This window comes from Etheostoma cragini, chromosome 23 (genome assembly GCF_013103735.1).
Source record: "Etheostoma cragini isolate CJK2018 chromosome 23, CSU_Ecrag_1.0, whole genome shotgun sequence".
Classification (NCBI taxonomy): Eukaryota; Metazoa; Chordata; class Actinopteri; order Perciformes; family Percidae; genus Etheostoma; species Etheostoma cragini.
Window position 1 is genome coordinate 5667562 of NC_048429.1, and position 19861 is coordinate 5687422.

The following is a 19861-nucleotide window of genomic DNA, read 5'->3' on the forward strand; positions in this document are numbered from 1 at the left end:
CTTGCTCAAAAAAGTATTGGTATTGATACCTTATTAAAAGGTACCCTGTGGAGTTTTTATGACCACTATAAGTGCTGTGGAGCAGTGTTTCATGAGTGGGTCCCTGTTTTGTTTGGGTCCCTGCTTTGTTTGTTTTATAAATGGGTCCCCGCTTTGTTTGTTTTATGAGTAGGTTCTCGGTTTTCACACACACACACACACACACACACACACACACACACACAGTGAGGGCAAAAAAGTATTTGATCCCCTGCTAATTTTGTCTGTTTGCCCACCGACAAAGAAATTATCAGTCTATAATTTTAATGGTAGATTTATTTGAACAGTGAGAGACAGAATAACAACATGAAAATCCAGAAAAACGCATGTCAAAAATGTTACAAATTGACTTGCATTTTAATCAGGGGAAATAAGTATTTTACCCCCTCTCAATCAGAAAGATTTCTGGCTGCCAGGTGTCTTTTATACAGGAAACAAGCTGATATTAGAAGCACACTCTTAAAGGGAGTGCGCCTAATCTCAGCTCGTTACCTGTATAAAGGACACCTGTCCACAAAAGCATCCAATCAATCAATCATATTCAAACTCTCCACCATGGCCAAGACCAAACAGCTCTCCAAGGATGTCAGGGACCAGATTGTTGACCTAGTCTGGAATGGGCTACAAGACAATTGGCAAGCAGCTTGGTGAGAAGGTGACAACAGTTGGTCCGATTATTTGGAAGAAACACAAAAGAACTGTCAATCTCCTTTGGCCTGGGGCTCCATGCAAGATCTCACCTCGGGGAGTTGCAATGACCATGAGAACAGTGAGGAATCACCTCAGAACTGCATGGGAGGATCTTGTCAATGATCTTAAGGCAGCTGGGACCATAGTCACCAAGAAAACAATTAGTAACACTACACCGTGAAGGACAGAACTCCTTCAGCATCTAGAAGGTCCCGAGCACATACACATGCCCGTTTGAAGTTTGCCAATGAACATCTGAATGATTCAGAGGACAACTGGGTAAAAGTGTTGTGGTCAGATGAGAACAAAATGGTGAACAAGGGTTTTGCAACAAAGTACTAAGTCAAGTTTGGCAGAGGGGTCAATTATTTTTTCCCTCACTGTATGCATAAATACATATATGTTTATATAAAATATGCTGGAGGTGACTTATTACATATTCAGCAATGTGCCAACAAAAGGCAGTTAAGAAGAACACTGCTTGCAAGTATAAATGGATGTAAACAATGCAAGTTTAAAATGTTATAATTTGTGCATCCTTAAGAGTGAATGTAAACAGACCTTTGTTTGTTTTAGTTTTTTTTTAAATCCAACATCCATATAATCAGAATCAGAAGTTCCTTTATAATGCAATCCTCTAGCTGGTTCTGGATCAGCAGATAGTTGTTATTGTCGCTATCGCCTGCCTAATGCACTTTAATAAAATTGTTGAGGAAAACTCACTCTATTCAACTTTCCTGCCTTCTCCTACGTTTTTTGAGAGAGATAAATCCTCCAGCCAGCGCTGTCTGATAGGGGAGAGACAGCATGAGACTGGGGCAATTACCAAAAAAGTGCTGTGCTCAAATTCCTGTAGAAAGGTTGATCCTGGTAGGGAAATAATACCCATTTGTCATTTTTAATTAATCATGAGCATGCTCTGAGTCCACCCCATCCCAATGTGTAAGAAACTTGCCATTAACAACTTTTTTATTCACTTACTTACTGTAAGACCTCACATAAGTTAAGTATGTTTAAGGGAATGTGAAAGCCTCTGATATTTAAATCAGGTATTAAACCTTGTATTTAATTTTTGGATGTTAGTGTAGTGCATTCTACCTCAAATTTAATGTCCCCCAGCACTTCTTAGAAACTAATAATGAGCCTTATGGCAGTGCCTGTAGTCTGTCTGCCAGGAAAAGCCGTCTGAATCTTTCCACAACATTGATTTTATATTTTACTGACTGTGGCAGCACACAGGCAAACCCTGTTTTGATTAAATACTTTTAAAAGAGATTGCGGATACAATGAGTTCTAAGAGTTTCAGAGAAAAAACCCAATAAAACAGCCTCGATAAAGATCATTTTCAAAGAAAAATGTATTTTTTTTAAAAGATAAGAAAACCTTTTCCTCACTTAGTCACACATATAGTGATGGGCTCTTGGTGCAGTGCAGGCATAAAAGTGATGGGGTTGGTGACTTTGACTGAGCTTAAAGGTCCCATGGTATGAAAATTTCACTTTGAGGTTTTTTTATATAAACTTGAGTTCCCCCAGCCTGCCTATGGTCCCCCAGTAGCTAGAAATGTTGATAGGTGTAAACCAAGCCCTGGGTATCCTGCTCTGCCTTTGAGAAAATGAAAGGTCAGATGGGCCAGTCTGGAATCTTCCCCTTATGTTGTCATAAGGGGAAAGGTTACTTCCCTATCTCTGCTTTGCCCGCCCAGAGAATTTGGCCCGCCCAGGAGAAAAAGAGAGACATCATGGCTTGCAAAGCCCCCCCCCCCCATCAATAGCATTAAAATCTACGGACACAGAAATGGCACATCCTAAAGAAAGCTCATTGTGGGACTGGCTCTATTGGCTGTATTCCTGCACCAAGGCTGAATTTCGGGAAAGTGACTTCAGATACAGTATTGGGGGACCACTAAGGCATATATAAAAGCATCCAAAAAGCACATGTCATAGGACCTTTAAAGAAAGAAGTTCTTGGAATTGAAGTGAGTTAACCATTACCTCTGTAGCCAGAGAATCATTTAAGATGACAGGTTTCTCTTCCTATTGAGGTCAATAAATTAAATAGAAGTCTCTCCCAGCCATGTAGCTCCTATTTCCAGAGCATGACAGCACCTATAATGGATGACTGGGTTGATCGGAGCATTTGACTATGATTCTGCAGGCATGTGTGCAGCCTGTGTAACTCTTTGATAAGAAGCACTAGGGATTGTCAACTTAAGGTACGTCCACTTGTGCTTTTCCATAAATACTCCACACTTTTTCTTCAATATACACACACAGTCACACACACCTAAAGCTCAACACTTTGTGACGGAGAGAAGAGGCCATTTTTTTCCTTCCAAGCCTTAGCCCCTGGAAAACCTCCCACAATGTTCTTATTCTCATGACACCTATATTGTGACTAAAGCAGTGGGTGGTTTACATCAGCTCAATTCACCACTGGTCGCATCAGCCTTCATTGTCTAAGCTAGATATTTGATGCAGGAAATAGCCAAACCTGAAGGCTTAGTGAAGTGCAACTTTTTAAATATATAGTAATTTAATGCCTCTTCTAGACTAAATTACTTCTCAATGTATAATTTAGTATATAAAATGTGTAAAAAAATATTCAAATTAAATTATGGCATACAACTGCAAAAAGCTGCACATATTCCCATTTGAGAAGCTGGAATTAGAGAATGTTTGGTATGTCTGTTTAGTAAATGACTGTGCCTATTAATCAATTGTTGCTGATTATTATTCTGTGGATCAATTAACCGAATACTTGATTAATCATTTCAGTTCTATTTTAGATATTTGTGGACAAAATACACCACACGCTCAATCAATTTTTTTTTTGGGGGCTGGAACATCAGAAACATCCAGTGATTAGTGAATAGCCATTGAGAATTGGTCTTATTAAGCTCTATATTTGCCCCATTGATCAAGAAACAGCTTACAACTCTGGGAGGAATTGATTTAGGTTTTAATATGTAACCTCTCAAAATCCAGTTCTCAATAGGAGAGCTTGTCTAAATACATATGGGGAGCATGTAACTAAGCAACAACCCCCCCCCCCCCTTACTGTGGTGTGTTAATGATAAACACAAATATTATTAACATAACACACATGTCTGCTTTTAAGGTCTCTTAGCTGCTCATTAATTATACATGTTTTTAATAACTCTTTGCCCCTGAGGTTAACAAATCAAAGAATGTAGTTTCCAAAGGCAAGTCTTTCCGAGCTTGCATTGACTCAGCACGCAATACTAGATACAACAGGAGGTGATCCTTTTTTAAGTAATGATATATTTTAGTCCTAATGTGCCTTATACCCAAGCCAAACCGTACATGAATAATCACTGAATCAGCAGCTCGTCTAGGTTTTATGGAGCTTTATAGCAAAAATCAGCTTGCAGTTTGGCTTTAAGACCACAGCTATCAGCTGTTTCAGGGAAAAAGGTCAACACACCTACTGTACACTACCTATTCAGCATCAAAATTACACAGTTAGTAATTAGCTTGGGAACTTAGTGAGCCACACGTTGTTAAAAGCACCCAGCTATTTTAATTCTGCAAAATGTAGATCTCACAGAGATCTTCTTCAGGCATGATCACATCACCCTTACAAAGCAGATGAAGCTATAGACAAGAACGCTTTCATCAGTAAGTTGATTGGGGCTCTGCATAATTGAGAGTCAATCTACTTAACCTCCTCTAAAAAATATGGGGGAGTACTTTAGTTTTTTTCTTCTATTTTCTACATTTTTCTACACAGTAGTTTTTATGATAATCGTCTTTTCTGGATAATTTGTGATATGTATTTGACTGAACTATTAACGTGTTGGATCCAATAAATGCATTTTAAAATGTTATAATAGTCCCTTCTGCTCTGTCCCCCATGTGGGAGTATCAGACAGCATCGTTCAGCTCTGCTCTGATTGGTCCAGCCTGAGAGCAGATTAACTCTGATGATGATGCAGGTCACCTGAGTGTGTTTGTGTCTTGCTTGTTCTGCTTTATGACAGTGAAGTGATCATTTCTGAAGAAGGTCTCTGTGAGATCAGAATTAAAATTGCTGGAAGCTTTCACCACAGTATCCCAATCTTATGAAGAAAGTTTTTTGAAGAAGTTATTTGGATGGGTGCACACACCTGTTTATCAGTGAACATTGTTGGAGCATTTAGAAGCTAAAGAGACAGATATTTCCCACAGGAGTTGAAAGAGACCGACAAAGAAAAGCTAAAATGATGGAAATTTGACTCGCATTCGCCACAACTGAGACGCTTCCGTACTTATACTCCGGTCAATAAAAGAGGGTAAATGTTCAAATTTTGGGATGACAGCAAAAAAAACATGAATTCACTACATCTTCAATGATTAATGGAAAGGCAGGTAAACTTATACGCAGGTTGTGCATTGAGTCAGACCTACAAGACCTAACTATTGTTCCATTTTAGAAACAGGGGACAGGCCCTCCCATAGCTGGACAGACCAGAAAGAGCCACTACGCTCCACCTATTTCATCTATGAAGTAAAAAGAGGGATGGCAGCCAAACATGTTCTATGGTGTAAAGCTGATTTACTGTACAACACTAAACCACAAGCCAGCAAGAGATAAAAACAAAACTCTCCATGTGTACTCTTGTGTAAAGGCAAAGTTCTGGATGGATGGCAAAGACAAAACATGCTGCAATAAGCATGTTTTGTAAAATATGCAATAAGATTTTTTATCTAATTCTCCCCCTAGCCTTTCCATTGTGTTATAGCCAGTTTTAGTTTTGGAGGTTGTTTCACATGAACGTGCAATCAAAGGAAAAATAATACTTAAGTCTCACTGCCACAGTTCTCGTCCAAGTGGTAAACACTGGTCTCAGGTGGAAAAGACCAGTTAGGTCACAAAGATCTGTATTAAAAAGTAAAAAAAAAAAAAAAGGAGTGGTATTTGCTAAGTGGAAGGTAAGCATCCGACTCACCGGTCCCGTGTAAAAACCAACACAAAGTCTTCCAATCTAATAGTAATCCAAAGGAACCAAACAACAGACACAATCAAAACAACCATAGATCTGCAGCTGTGTGTATCTCACCACATGCCAGAGATGCACACAGCTGCAAATGTTTGAAAAAACAAAGCTGATGTTAAACTCAGACAAAACTGAAGTCATTGTCCTGGGCCCTAAACACCTCTGAACCTCGTTATCCAGAGATACAGTTACTCTGGATGGTATTGCCCTGGCCTCCGGCACTACTGTCAGAAATCTAGGAGTTTTTTGATTAGAACACATCCTTTAATACCGACTTAAAACAAAACTTAAAAAACTGCCTTTTTTCCCCTTCGTAACATTACCAAAATAAGCCAAATTCTGTGTCAAAACAATGCTGAAAAACTAGTCCATCTATTTGTTACTTCCAGGCTGGACTAATGTGATTCCTTACTTTCAGGATGCTCAAATAAGTCCCGTAAGAAGAAGAATCTCCAGCTAATCCAGAATGCGACAGCATGTGTTCTGAAAAAAAATAACACGTTTTTCCTGTATTAGCTTCTCTGCATTGGCTTCCTGTAAAATCCAGAATTGAATTTAAAATCCTTTTCCTGAACTACAAAGCTATAAATGGTTTGTCATCACATCTTGTAGAGCTCATAGTACCTTAATGTCCTTCTAGAGCACTGTACTCCCAGAATGCAGAGCTACTTGTGGTTCCTAGAGTCTCTAAAAGTAGAATGGGAGCCAGAGCCTTCAGCTATCAGGTGGTGGTTTTCCACTGCTTGGTATCTACTCGACTCGCCTCGCCTCTACTCGCTTTTTTTGGTTTTCCATTACGAAAAAAAGTCCCTAGACCTGCTATCAGGTACTTTTTTTAGTACTACCTCAGTCGAGGTTCCAAGCGAGCTGAGGCGAGCCCAAAAGGTGACGTGGAAACCTGCAGACTACTGGTTGGTCGGAGAGAATCGTCACTTATCACTGCGTTTTTAGCAAACAAGAGTGTGGAGTGTGTTTCCAGAACAAACTGGACATTTAAAACAAATCTAGCCGTACACCAACAGATTATCCACTTTCTGCACTATTCTCACTTTTCAACTGTTCGGGCTACTAGCGGCTTCATGTCGTTTCCAATATTGCACACTGTTACTTTAAAAAACAAGACAATATATATATATATATAACAAAAGTTTTTATTTAGCTTTTCAAGTCAAACCCTCCCAAACTTCCCTGTCTTCTTCCTCTGCACCCCGTGACAGTGTCCCCCTGGCTCTGCTGGCCCAGATGCATCCCAGTCGTTGTCATAAGCCTGTCCGTGACTCTCATGAAGATTATACGAAGCCCAGTAGGTCAGAGCCAGAGATTTCACCGGTCGGACGTCACACACCAGACGGTCTGCGGCGGCGATTTTGCAAAGCGTGAATGCTCTGAAACACAAACAGTATACAGCAAACATGTTGGTGTGTAATCATGGTTGCTCAAGTTCATGTTCTTTATATAGCGTATAGTAAATACTGACTGCGACGCTGAACACATGCAAATGTTAGCTAACGTTACCGGGGAACTTAACTTACCCTTTTTTGTCGGCGAACAACCGTCATGTCGACGTCTGAACTCCGTTAGAATTCCCAAACTCCTGTTTTTTTTAGCGGTGATTTTTGTTGCTTCCTTCAGCTTATGTTGAAACAAAACATTTCTTCTGGCTGCGGCAGGTAGCCGACGTGCTGTTGTGAGCCGCGCTGAAAATTACGTCATCACGCGTTGCTATAGTGACCAGCCACGCTGAGGCTTTACTCAATCTGCAATGGAAAACGGAAGCATAATGGGCCGAGGCGAGCCGAGGCGGGCTTAGGCAAGCTGTTACCAGCAGTGGAAAAACGCCAAGGCTCCTCTCCTGTGGAACCAGCTCCCAGTCTGGGTTTTGGAGGCAGACACATTCATTACATCCAAGAGTGAACTTAAAACTCTCTTTTTTGATATAGCTTATAGTTGGGGAGTGAGGAGTTGCAGCGTTCACCTATATACTGGAGGGGGAGGGTGTATAGCTACAGACACAACTCCCCTTCTCTTCTCTGCTTCTCTTCATAGTCGTCAGACTCATCTACCAACCCTTATAGATCTGGCTCAGGTCTGCCTTGCATCAGTTCTTTTTATGCTGTTTACGCCTCGCTACACCCTGTGACGCCCTGCAGTGCCCAGCTACACCATGAACCACCACAACTACCATTTCTAGTCATAGTTCCATTATCTTTATTGTTACGGCCACTGTTCATCACACCCCCAACTGGCACCGTCACACACCGTCTACCGAGAGCCTGGGTCTGTCCGAGGTTCCTCCCTAAAAGGAAGTTCTCCTCACCACCCAAGGTTTCTCCCTAAAAGGAAGTTTTTCCTCGCCACGGTTGCACTACATGCTTGCTTGTGGGGGAATTACTGGAATTGTTGGCTCTTTGTAAATTATAGAGTGTGGTCTAGACCTACTCTATCTGTAAAGTGTCTGTAGAAAACATAATTTAATTCTATAAATAAAATTGAATTGAACATGCCAAATATAAATAAATGCTGCTTTTAGATCTCTTGTTTAAAGCTCTTCACACATTTAAATAAAATTAACTAAAATCTATTATTTTCTGATCTCTAGATGTTAAAATGAACACCTTGCTGTAGTAATGTAAAAGTGTACTCCATGGTTTCATAAGTACATTAAGACATCCCAGCTGGGAGTGGTCACAGGTGCTAATGACTTTCAGCAAGAAAAAATCATTGACGTATGCTTTTCAGCTTGGTGTTAAATTAATCTCTAAAAAATAATTCAGTTTAAAGCATTGTTTAATCTTACTGCTTCTGTTAGTATGGACATGTTTGCTGCTGATGTTGCTTTCTTGGAAAGTTCTCATTCAAAATAATCTTAGGTGGACCGATGCCTGTATCCTCTTTCTTAGAAGATTGATGGCCCTTACATGGCAAATCAAGTTAAAATGAATTAGGAAATTTAATTAAAAAAGATCTTTTACTGAAATGTCTTTACTTGTATGGACATTTCTGCTTCTGCCAAGCCATGTCTGATAATTATAAAAACTGAAAACAAAAGAAAAGACATTTTATTGACAGATAATTCTTTACGGTTTTGTTTATCTTTAGTTACAGACAGCAAATACAGCACCATGTCCTTGTGAAAAGTCAGGCAGAAAAATCCATTTTTGAATGGCTTTCCCATCTCAGTAGTTGTGATTCAGAAGAAGAGTGAATACTTCACCTAGACACAGGGCATATTGAAAGGATTGAAAGGAGTTTCTCGGTCTGAGTGTTTCTTGAGCTGAGCTTTTGAGAGATTTCAGTACAGATGAAATGAGGAGTGTATAGACTAGAGAATGCCTTTTGAAAGAGACAACCAAGCAAACAAGCATGCAAAGCTCTGTTATGCAGCCACAAAAAAATAGCGAATCAAACGGGGGGGTACGGTGCGAAGGTTATATTAGGAATATAGATAATTATTTGAAAAATAATATGAGAGGAAGTTAAGAAAATGCTACTCTGCAATAAAACCTCCAGGTTTGATAATGATTGCCATCAAAGATGAATGAATCATTTCTCATGGAGCTGTAAGAAGCCTTAATCGAAACACCATTCCTCATGTGTTTAGGTGCAGATGATTAGGGAAAAATGCCACACATTTTCTGACTTGTGTTTTGTAAAGGTCAGACAGTGGGGGAGAGAGTGGTGGAGAGGGTCCCCGCTATCTCTCATAACAGCCTGGAGGAGACCCCAGGGAGCTGCGCTCCGGAACAAAAACAGCATGTGTGGCACTCTGTGTGTGTGTGTGTGTGTGTGTGTGTGTGTGTGTGTATTGTGTATTGTGGTAGAGGCCAAGTCTTGAAAAGTGAGCTCAGTTTGAACAGCGGTGCAGAATAACAGGCTTGTTTAATGATAATAACACAATAGTAAGGATGACAAACAATGGCTCTGTAGGAGCATCGGAGCTGAACCAGCTGAAATTGAAGACTTCCATTTAAGCATGAATGCCTCCATTACCCTGATCATATCATATCTACGCCTCCAAACACCCACTCACTTGCTTATCCTCCTACTCATCTCTGTGCCCCTTTTTATTTATTATTAAAATTAATGTTAGGCCCATACTCTCACTGCTACGAAAAACTCCAGTAGTTATCAATTACCCTCCTTTTTGTAGATTTTAAAAGTGCAATACCACAAATGAAGACTATATTTAACGTTCTTTACAAATGCAACTCCACTCTCTCTACCCTCTGTATATAGCTGTCTTCAGCTTTGTAAAATTTCAGCCATGTTTCCAAATGAAAAAAAGGTTGCACAGAGAGAGCCGGGGGGGGGGGCACACAAGTGGATTAAACTTTCAATAAGGGGTTCTTTTCAGTGGAGACAGGTTGGTAAAATACCAAAACAAATACATGTTATAGCACTGACTCAAGGGGTAAACACTTCAAACTAATTTGTTGTTTTTCCACTGGTAAGACTTGCTCTTTCTGGATTTGACAAAATATGGATAGATAGGGATTGGAATCACCAGAGCCCTCACTATACAATATTATAACAATTTAAAGCACATTGCAATATTTTCCCAATTTCAAATGATGTCCCCAAAAGGAAACTTTGTCAACATCTGTTTTATCTAAAAAGAGCCATTTCATGTTTGTTCATCTTCCTTCAATTTTTAAGCCAGCGATTTTTAAAAAACAAATCAGTTTAAGCGGGCTCAATAGGGATCCAAAGCTTATTTTTGGCAAAAATTGGCAAGCATTCCACAAGATTTCTGCCGCAAAAAAATAAAGTTTGTTCAAATATACCAGGGTTTGGTCGAATATGTGTTCATTCATGCAATAGTAAGATTCCATATTCTTTGTAGGGGTCTTTTGTACTCACACAAACGTTACAGAAGGTTTGACTAGAGCTGCAACAGTATTCATGAGTTAGCTATGTAAAAAATGTCAGAATTAAAAGGGTTTAAAGGCTAAATGCTGATAGATGTGGCACATTTAGAGAATATGCTGTTGTGAGGTTTGATTATTTTAGATCATGCTGATATGGGTGTGCTGTACTCAGAGCCATCTATTTTCATCCTGACCATTGAATTCCTTTCCTTTCAGAGAAGAATGCCTCAACTGAATCACCTGTGTGCAGGGTGCTATGGGACATGGTATTGCCAGTCCTTGTCCTTGTGCTTTTCTCTCTGTTTGGGTGCCTTTTTATTGCTAAGAATAGCTGGGGTTGTTCCCTTTAGAACCTATCTGTCTGGCCACTGGACCTGTGCAGACTGGTCCCCCTGGCAGCCGCTGACAGTCCAGAAAAAGAGCTCTGTCTCTCAAGCCCCATGCTGTTAGCATCAACAGTCAGTGCCTTCTCTCAGACGCTCTCTCCTGCCCATTCTCCGAAAGCCAATTTAGAGGTGTCTGTGTAATTGAATAGGCAACATTTATCTTTATGTGTGTCTGTGTGTGTGTGTGTGTTCCTTTAAGGAACCCGTTGAAAGCACCTTGAGTCACTTGTTCATTAAAGTATGCTGGATGAGAAAGCCTTTTCACACAGCGTGGGCATTTTTGCCCGCCTGTTGATTAAGCCATCATCCCTCCTTTTCTCTTTCCAATCCCGTCTGCCGCTCTCTCTCTTCCTCTGTTCATTTCTCCACTTCTTATGCAATGGACTTAGCTGAGAGATATACAGATAATTTGTATTTCTGTCCACTTGAGCAATGGCATTAATATCTCTGCGTTTTTATTTTTTGCATGTAAACAGAGTGTGAATTTTCATATTTTGGAGTGGAGCAGCAGTGACAGCTTATTAAAGAGCCCAGACATCACACTCTCCTTAAAAGTGAGAATGCATTTAACGCACTGTGGAATGAGTTAAAGAATGCTGGAGCAGATATGACTCACCTAGGAATAATACATTTATAAACATCAATATAATCTACAGTGTTTTTAGAAGGTTTATTTCAACTGTGTAGATCTGTTAATAAAGCATTTTTGCAGTGGCCTGCTAATGTATATGAATGCCAGTCAGTCAGGTTCCAAACACAGTATACGATTAAGCAGAGGTAATTGGAAAGACATACATTACTGCGTCAATTTCTCCCTAGATGTTAAAGTTAGAGTGTACAATCTCTCTTTTGCATGTCAAGAATTTATCCCTAGATAGTCCATATCCATCTGGGATTGCTCCGATGCTGCTGGAAATTCAACCGGAGTTCACTCTTTTCGACTGGATGTCCATTTCCTTGCGTTTACTTTGTGCAGGAATTTGAACCGCGGTAGATATATGAGGACTATGGTTAACTGGTACTCATCTGCACGATAAATCTAGACAGCTAGCTAGAACATCTGTCAAATCTGGTGTTTTCTGATGCACGACTAAAAAAAACTTTTTAACGTATAAATGTTTCACCAAGACAAGTTCCTTACTCATTTGAATAATAATGACAGCAGGCAGATAGCTTAGTGCAACATATAGTACAACCTCAGATGCAGCGCAGGATGTTTCATACCAGACATCAGAGAGGAAATGTTGCACATCCTCTGAATATAACCGTGATTCCAGTCTCCAGATAACCTACATCTACAACCTACACGCACGCCAACATTTCCCCACAGAGGTTTACCACCCACTTCCCCCGAACTAGGCGTCGCACTGTGAGGCTGAGAGGGAGCATGACTACAGCTGCAGGTGGACAGATAAAGCCTCCAGTTACCTGTAATCCCACACCAGCTTTTCACTCACAGTCACTGCAACACGTCTTGCAGCAGAGTATAGACTGGGATAAACTGAGACTGAGAACATGTACGGTACTGTAGGAGCCCCATATTGCGAGACTATCACTACGTTTGCTTTATTTTCTGTGGTATTTCTGCACTCTACGTGAGTTTTTTCTCAAGTTTCTTTCTTTTTTGCATTAATTTAAGTATGAGCTCCTTCAAGTGGCTTACTTTTCCTCAGATCATCTTTTGTATATATCAAACAAACCACAACTCCCCCCCCTCCAATGAACTACTGTAACAGATATCTGCTGCTTGGAGCTGTAAATCGATGCTTTCATTAGCCGAATATGGGATGAAGAGCAAAATTAAAAAATGATTTACTGTATGAAAATGTGACAGATTATTACTTTCTAGGCACACACACTTCCAGGAGTTTGGTTTATTTCACCTGCTGAGTTTTGATACTCATAATAGTACAGATTTGCATATTTTCAAACTCAGAAGTGAGATTAGGTTATACAAATAATATTGTAGTGCATGAAAGCAGTACTTTGCCTGAGCCAAATATAACATTATCTAAGCAGGCACGACCCTGCCTACAAAACCATCTTATAACTGTGGTGAATTGCCCCTGTGCACAGCTCTAATCTAATAAGAAAAAGCTAACTTAACACAAATGTAATTTAGAGAATCAAGCAATATATGCAGTGCGCACAGGGTGGAAAAAAAGTCTCACAAACTGTCAGGTCATAGTTTGTAACTACTTATGTGGAAAATCATTGCTGTGCAGTAATCTTTGGCGAACATGCCCCCAAAAGCCCCATAATGCCCCCTGGCATGTCTTACGTCACATTGATATAACCAATTACACCACACAAACCAGATGTTTCTGTCAGTGTGACGTTTGTAGACAAAGGAAAAGTTGTTCTGCGGTGTGATGCCCACTTTGTCCAAAGCTCCATATGTCAAGAGTCACGTCTTCTCTCTTGGCTTCACTGCACAATGCTCTTGAGATAATAAAACAGAAATACCAAATTCAATCAAATGTATGAAAGCACAAACAGCATTATGCTGTACAGTGTGAACAGAAAGGTTCTGCCTCACATTATAGTACATTATTCTGCACTAACCTGATGCACAAACCCGTTAATCAGCCTGTCTGGCAGAGTCTAACCTGCAGTGTGCTGTAATGCTTTTTGGATAAAAATACCCACCAAATGACGTAGGTTGTTTCCTGTTCTGACTGCATAGAGCAGCACATATCCTGCACCCACAGCTTTTTAGCACAAAATTGAAAATTGGCTATTGAAAATGTATTGTGTCATGTTAAGTGAAGAATGAGGACTGGCTTACTTTCAAAGGACATTTGACAACATTAACTTGCAAGGCATGCTAAGATGTGCTGTCACCGAGACACGCAAGATGAGAAGTTTTACCTGTCTGACATTGGCGCAAAACAATCACTGAGAAAGTGTGGGAGAAGTGTGTTTTCTTGCTTTAGCAAAACAAATTGTGTTGGACAGTTTTGACAGCTCTTCCCACCATTTTCAGAACGTAATGTTGTGTTTACAGTATTAGTGTCACAGTGCTGGCATAGATACTGGAGGATACAGTATATGCTATATATATTTACCTAGCACATTTCTACTAGGCTCTCCTGAGCCCACATACTATGAATCAGAGGTGCTTTTGTGCATTTTCATGATGCCTTCTTAAAATAAGTATTGAAGGTGCAGCTTTATATGGTCTCTGATGTAGAATGACAAAGCTACAGTATGGTGCATTTGTTTTGCTGAGGCACTTCAGTCCTGTTGGTTCCCTTGTAGCTTGTGTGGCAGTGGAACAAAGCTTGACTGCAGATTACGAAAGCCTCACAAAGGCAAACAGTTGTACATTTCCCTTCAGGCTGAGTCTCACCTCAGATCACACGGCAGCGGTGGAGAGAAATAGTTACAGTTAACATCTAGGAGATGCATGTCACAAACCCTTGACCAGTCAGGCCCCCTACAAGTGATGCCCAAAAAAAGCCCATTGAATTTGAAATAACATCAGTAATCTGTCTACAGCTCTTTGAGTTGCCGCATTACCTCAATATCCGTCCAATTTCAGGGATGACTGCAACCAAGTGATTTTAGGCCTTTTAATCATTAACCTGTGTGATTTGTGAGGAGGCAATCATGAGTGGTCATTCTCAACTATTTTCTAGGACATTAGTCAGTGACCCTTCAATTTGCACCACATGTGCCCAACACATATGAATTCCCTGTTAGTTAATCCATGCACATCCAAAGCCTTCGTTCGATTCCCAACTCCAGTTTGAAATATGCGGTTGCTTATTATTCATTCACATGGTGCTCCAAGGTAAAGAACCCATAGAGAGACTGGAGTTTTAAGTGCACCGTTCAATAACAATGTTTCTCGGCTGCTTTGGTTGGTTGGGGATTTGCTTCTCCCTGGAGTTTTTTCTCTTTAAATTTCCACGTCAACCTGTCTGAAACTGAAAGATAGATGTACAGAGTTAAGGGAAAGTTGATGTTTTTGTCCTTCCCAAGAAATATACATGTGTCAACATATGTGCAAAACCTGTGGTTGAATAACGAAACTGTCAGATAAAGGTAAAGGTAATTTAATGTCACATACACATACATGTAGCAAAATATATTCTCTGCATTTAACCCATCCCTCAAGGGAGCAGTGGGAATGGGCCATTTACAGGGACCGGGACCAACTCTAGATCTGAGCCAGTGACTTGAACAAGGGAGCTGACTGGAGAACGTCTCGGGTTACGTATGTAACCCTTAGATAGGGGAACGAGACACTGCGTCGGTTACGACACTATGGGAAAGCTATAGTGTCGTAACCGACGCAGTTCGAGTTCCCCTCGAAGGGGAACCTAGTACATGTTTTATGATGGTTGGAGGGAACCAGAGCACTCAGAGGAAACCCACATAAACATTGGAAGAACAAGCAAACTCCACACAGAAATGGATGAAATGAATGATGAAATGGATTTAATTTTCTCATAAGATGGAAATATTGAATGTTTGAGGCTCTTTTGCTTTTTTTTCCTATGAATCAAATGGTGCAGAAAAATAACAATGAAAAAGTAACGCAAATTGTTAATTTAAATGTCTGAATATCATTTTTCATTTGTTCAATGCAGAGACACTTTTCTTCTCTTTTTTTAGACACCGTTTTAAAAAATTGCAGAAACAGGTGTACTGTGCAACAGAAATAAGTTATTTGAATTTGTTCTAGCCACAAAATCTTATTTGAGTTCATATGAAATTGAAAGCTATGTGTAAGGTTATATGAGATGTTCTCAGAGGGAAGAGTATTATTATTTCTGCAAGTTCACACCTGTAAAAAGAGGCTGTAAAGTTGCACTGCTTCCACAGTGAAGGGTCAAATCTGAAACTGAAAATAAATCACGGATTATTCCTCCAGTCTATTAACAGTTTCAGCATATCCAAACTGTTATCTTGTATCTTTCACACCTCCCCTTTGATTGCTAAATCATTTATTTTACAACAGAAGGTGGGTGGTTGAAATGAGATGTTAGTGCTAAATGATGATTAGAATTTCCAAATGTCCCAGTCCCACTTCAAATCTCCACATAAAGGGAAAAAAGCAGCTTCTTTCTGATGACTCAACCACAGAAAATAATCACACCTATTCAGTAAAGTCTATTTTTCTTCTTAATGTGTGGCAGAAATTGGAAGCAGGAGACTTGTTTTGATGGTGATATTGGTTTCTTTTGATTTAACTGTCATTAGAGGGCTCTCATGATCTAACCGTAATGGCCCTGACCTCTTATCTCCTCTCTACTGTAGTAACTGTATTCAATGACACCCACCTTCAATGCCCTTTCATAGTAATACTGAACAGGGCTCTCTTTTTCGCTCGCTGTGTTTTTCTATTTCAAACAATGGTGGAAATGGCTTTAATGTTTTCACCGTCAAACACAATTTTTCTTTCCTGCAGCTAGACATCCCATTGATTTCCTCTCAGTGATTTTCCTGCTTAGACTGAACTAATTGATATCCATGTCCCCTTTTCACTGTGACCTCCACTGAAAGTATTCAAAAGCCTCTTTTTTTGCAGTGTGTAGCTGTATTATGAGGTGGATGACCTCATCAGCTACACACTGGCCTCTACTGGGTGAAATAAGTTATTGCCCAGGAAAAGGGAAGCAGAGGAAGGGTAGAGACGATTTTGGGGTAGGGAGGATCATTTCAAATGTTTTTATTTAAAAAAAACTTCGGCTGGAGGATGCCAACCACAATAGGGGTTCATGTTCATGTTGATGGGAAGTTTTTCAGAGAATGCAACAGCGCAGAAATGAGAAATCTGAGTTTCTCCGCTGCTCTTGGTGAACCCGGGCATCCTCTGATCTCCCCAAAACACTGTCTTGGCAGGCTTTGAATTACCTGCATTCATCCCTGCCTAAATTGTTCAAATATGTTAGAAGTTGATCAAACAGAAAGGCTTTCGGAGCGCACGGCCGACAGAGCTTCCCCCTGTGGGCTGTTGGGGATCAGACATGAAAACAGGAAAAGAACAAAGGCTTGTCGGGACTGTTAAAGACGCCTGGACCTAGCAGCCCATCAAAACTTATTCAGTGAAACAGGCATGAAATACCCGCCGACTGCAAGAACCTCTCAAACATGTCAAAACTATTCTGTCTCCAAGAAAATATATTGAAACAGGGCGATACTTATGTATAATATGCTAAATACAGTCACTGCAAGTCATGCTTTATCAATAACGGCCACAAATTTGGTTACAACAGTCAATTTTAATTGATTTGTGTATTTTCGATGTGAGAAGGGAACAAAACGTTTTGGAAAGATGTGATTTGAATTCTCACAAAAGTGATTTTCATTGGGAACTAGAACAAGTCAAAGCTGCACTGACCAATATTTGTCATTTTAACAATCAGTGCGATGGGTACATGTAAGGTGAAGAGGCAGCTAAAGAGCTAATGTTTTGTGTCTGCTGAATGTATGAGTAGGCAGCAAGTTTTCTGACTAGTTGACTATTATGTGATGATTTGTCAATGTTGTTTTCACAGCTTGTTTTGCTGTCAACTAGTAGCAAGAAAGAAAATTCTATTGTGTTGTTTATATTTTTTATCTTTTCTTTCATCCTTTTTTTCTTTCCTTTTTATTATTGGAAAACTTAAGGACTTTTTCTTTTTTAATGAGTACAAGAATCAAGTAAAACCAATTATCCATCCATTATTAATTTCAACAGGTATGAGAAGTTGTAATGAGAAGACTGTTTCAATCTAATTAAGATGGAAGGCTCTGAAACTCATTATCATGAATGTGTCTTGGTATTTTGTATAGTATCTATGTTGTAGCCTAATTGTAGTTAGTACATAATAACCCACTTATCTTGTTTCTCTATGTAAAATGAGAGTAAATGTTCTTGTTGAAACCCCAAAGAAAGACTATTTAGACCTCTTTTACTTCTGTTTACAGTGATAGTGTCACTCAGTTTCTATTCTGCCAGGCTCTGCGCAACCCTCAATGAATCTGGGACGCGCCATTTTCCCCGGACCTAGTGACAGTCTTATTTACACCCATCAAGGAAGCATTGGAAGGAAGATTGGACAACTCTGATCCGTCAAGGACATGACTTTTGGCCAAAGCATATCCTTCACTTTTATTGATTTGTCTTTGGGACCATTTGGCACGAGGTTAACATGGTGCATTGCCTTCATCTATGTAGCACTTTTCCACTGCTAAGTTTCTGAACCAAGATAAAAGTCTAGTCTATAACCTGTAGTGTCTGAAAACACTTGAACAATTCTTCACGTATTCTGGCCATGCTCTCCAGAACAAAGTTCTGATCTGAAACACACAATTATTAGACCAGCCAGTGTAAGAGGATGTAATGTGTGTTGTTGTTTTACAGCTAACTCAAGCAGTCATCCTGAAAACATCTCTGGTACCAACACCCACTTAGCCAAGAGAAATCTTGTTTTGTCAACACCAAAATTCAGAAACATGTAAATAACAATGTATATGTGATGTGCTTGTGCACTGAAAAAAATAGTAATTGGCATGTAATTGGCATCAAGGTCCCAGGTGTCCCAAACAGCATGTATGTGTGCCTGTTTGTGAATTTGAGAGTTAGAGTGTTAAGTGGAGAGCAGTCACAGAGGAGAGCACGTGAAGCACAGCCGAGATCCAGATCCACCGCCTGATATCATCTGACGTCAGCTGGAGAAGCTGATAGGAATTCAATACATAGCCTCCACACCACCTAATTTATTTCACAATAAAATTGGCTTCAGCTTGTTCGTGTACAGTTCCCTTGACGGTTCAGGAGACGAATGTCACTAAAGTTATCCACAGATTCTTAAGCTAAAGAGATTTCTGTGATTCACTTTTTACTTAATTGTCAAATGAGCGTAGTACAACAGAATACCCTGACCGAATGATTGTGCTGCATTGGTGTTGCAAAACAGGACATTGAACAATCCAATATTCCAATAAACCACACACAGTACATTAAAGAGTGTTGAAACATCTATTCTCACTGTAAAGCCACTGTATAGTGGTAGTAATAATAAGGTGAGGAAACGTTTCACTCCTTTCAAAATATGTCCCATTTTCCAAACAAACTCATTAGGGGTCCAAGCCCGAGGATGCGTGCACCGCAGTAATCGCAAGCGATACGCGGTTCACACAGCAGGGCTGTGGAACCCTATTGTTTTCGTAAGGATTCTTCTTCCTTCTTCTTCCTTCTTCCTTCTTCTCCATTATTATTCTTCTCCGCATAAAAGTGGTACTGCAGCCTAAACCGAACATGGTGGCGACGCGCAATTTTCAGGACTGGTCCAAAACTCCGCAGAGATCTCAGGCGCAAAAAATTGTCCCACTGTCCCACTTCCGACACTAGGTGGCGCTATACCACAAAAAACGCGTTTTGCCCTATAACTCCCAAACCGTACATCGGACATTAACAAACCTTACATCCACGCGTTCTCTGGATCCTACTGAATCTCGTGATGTAGGCCACGCCCACTTCCGCCTAGACTTTTATGCGTGAAAAATCGCGATTTATCGAAAACAAACTTTTTCGAACTCCTCTTAGACCGTGTAATGGATCTGCAGGAAACTTGGCACATAGCATCTTCAGACTGGCTTGACAAAAAGTTGCATAAAGATTTTTTATAGAATAAAAATTGCGGCAATTACGCGCAAACAAATTTGTGTAGCTAACGTTGAAAAAACTGACTTTGCTATATCTTGGCCAAGATGAATGCTATCAAAACCAAACTTTACAATATCACTTGCTATGTCCCTCTGAGGCTCTAAGACAAATTTGACAAACATTGGCCTCTAGGGGGCGATACAAATACAACAAATTTATATCTCATGAACCGCTCATCCGAATTTTACGAAATTTGATAGATACCATCTAGGCCCAA

General features: G+C 40.0%; 1 protein-coding gene across 1 annotated transcript in view; it reads right to left on the reverse strand.

Annotated features, from left to right (window-relative positions):
• The window catches only part of ptn (pleiotrophin), a 43706-nt gene that overhangs the window by 14008 nt on the left and 9837 nt on the right, over nucleotides 1-19861 (reverse strand). The gene's annotated exons all lie outside the window — the stretch shown is intronic.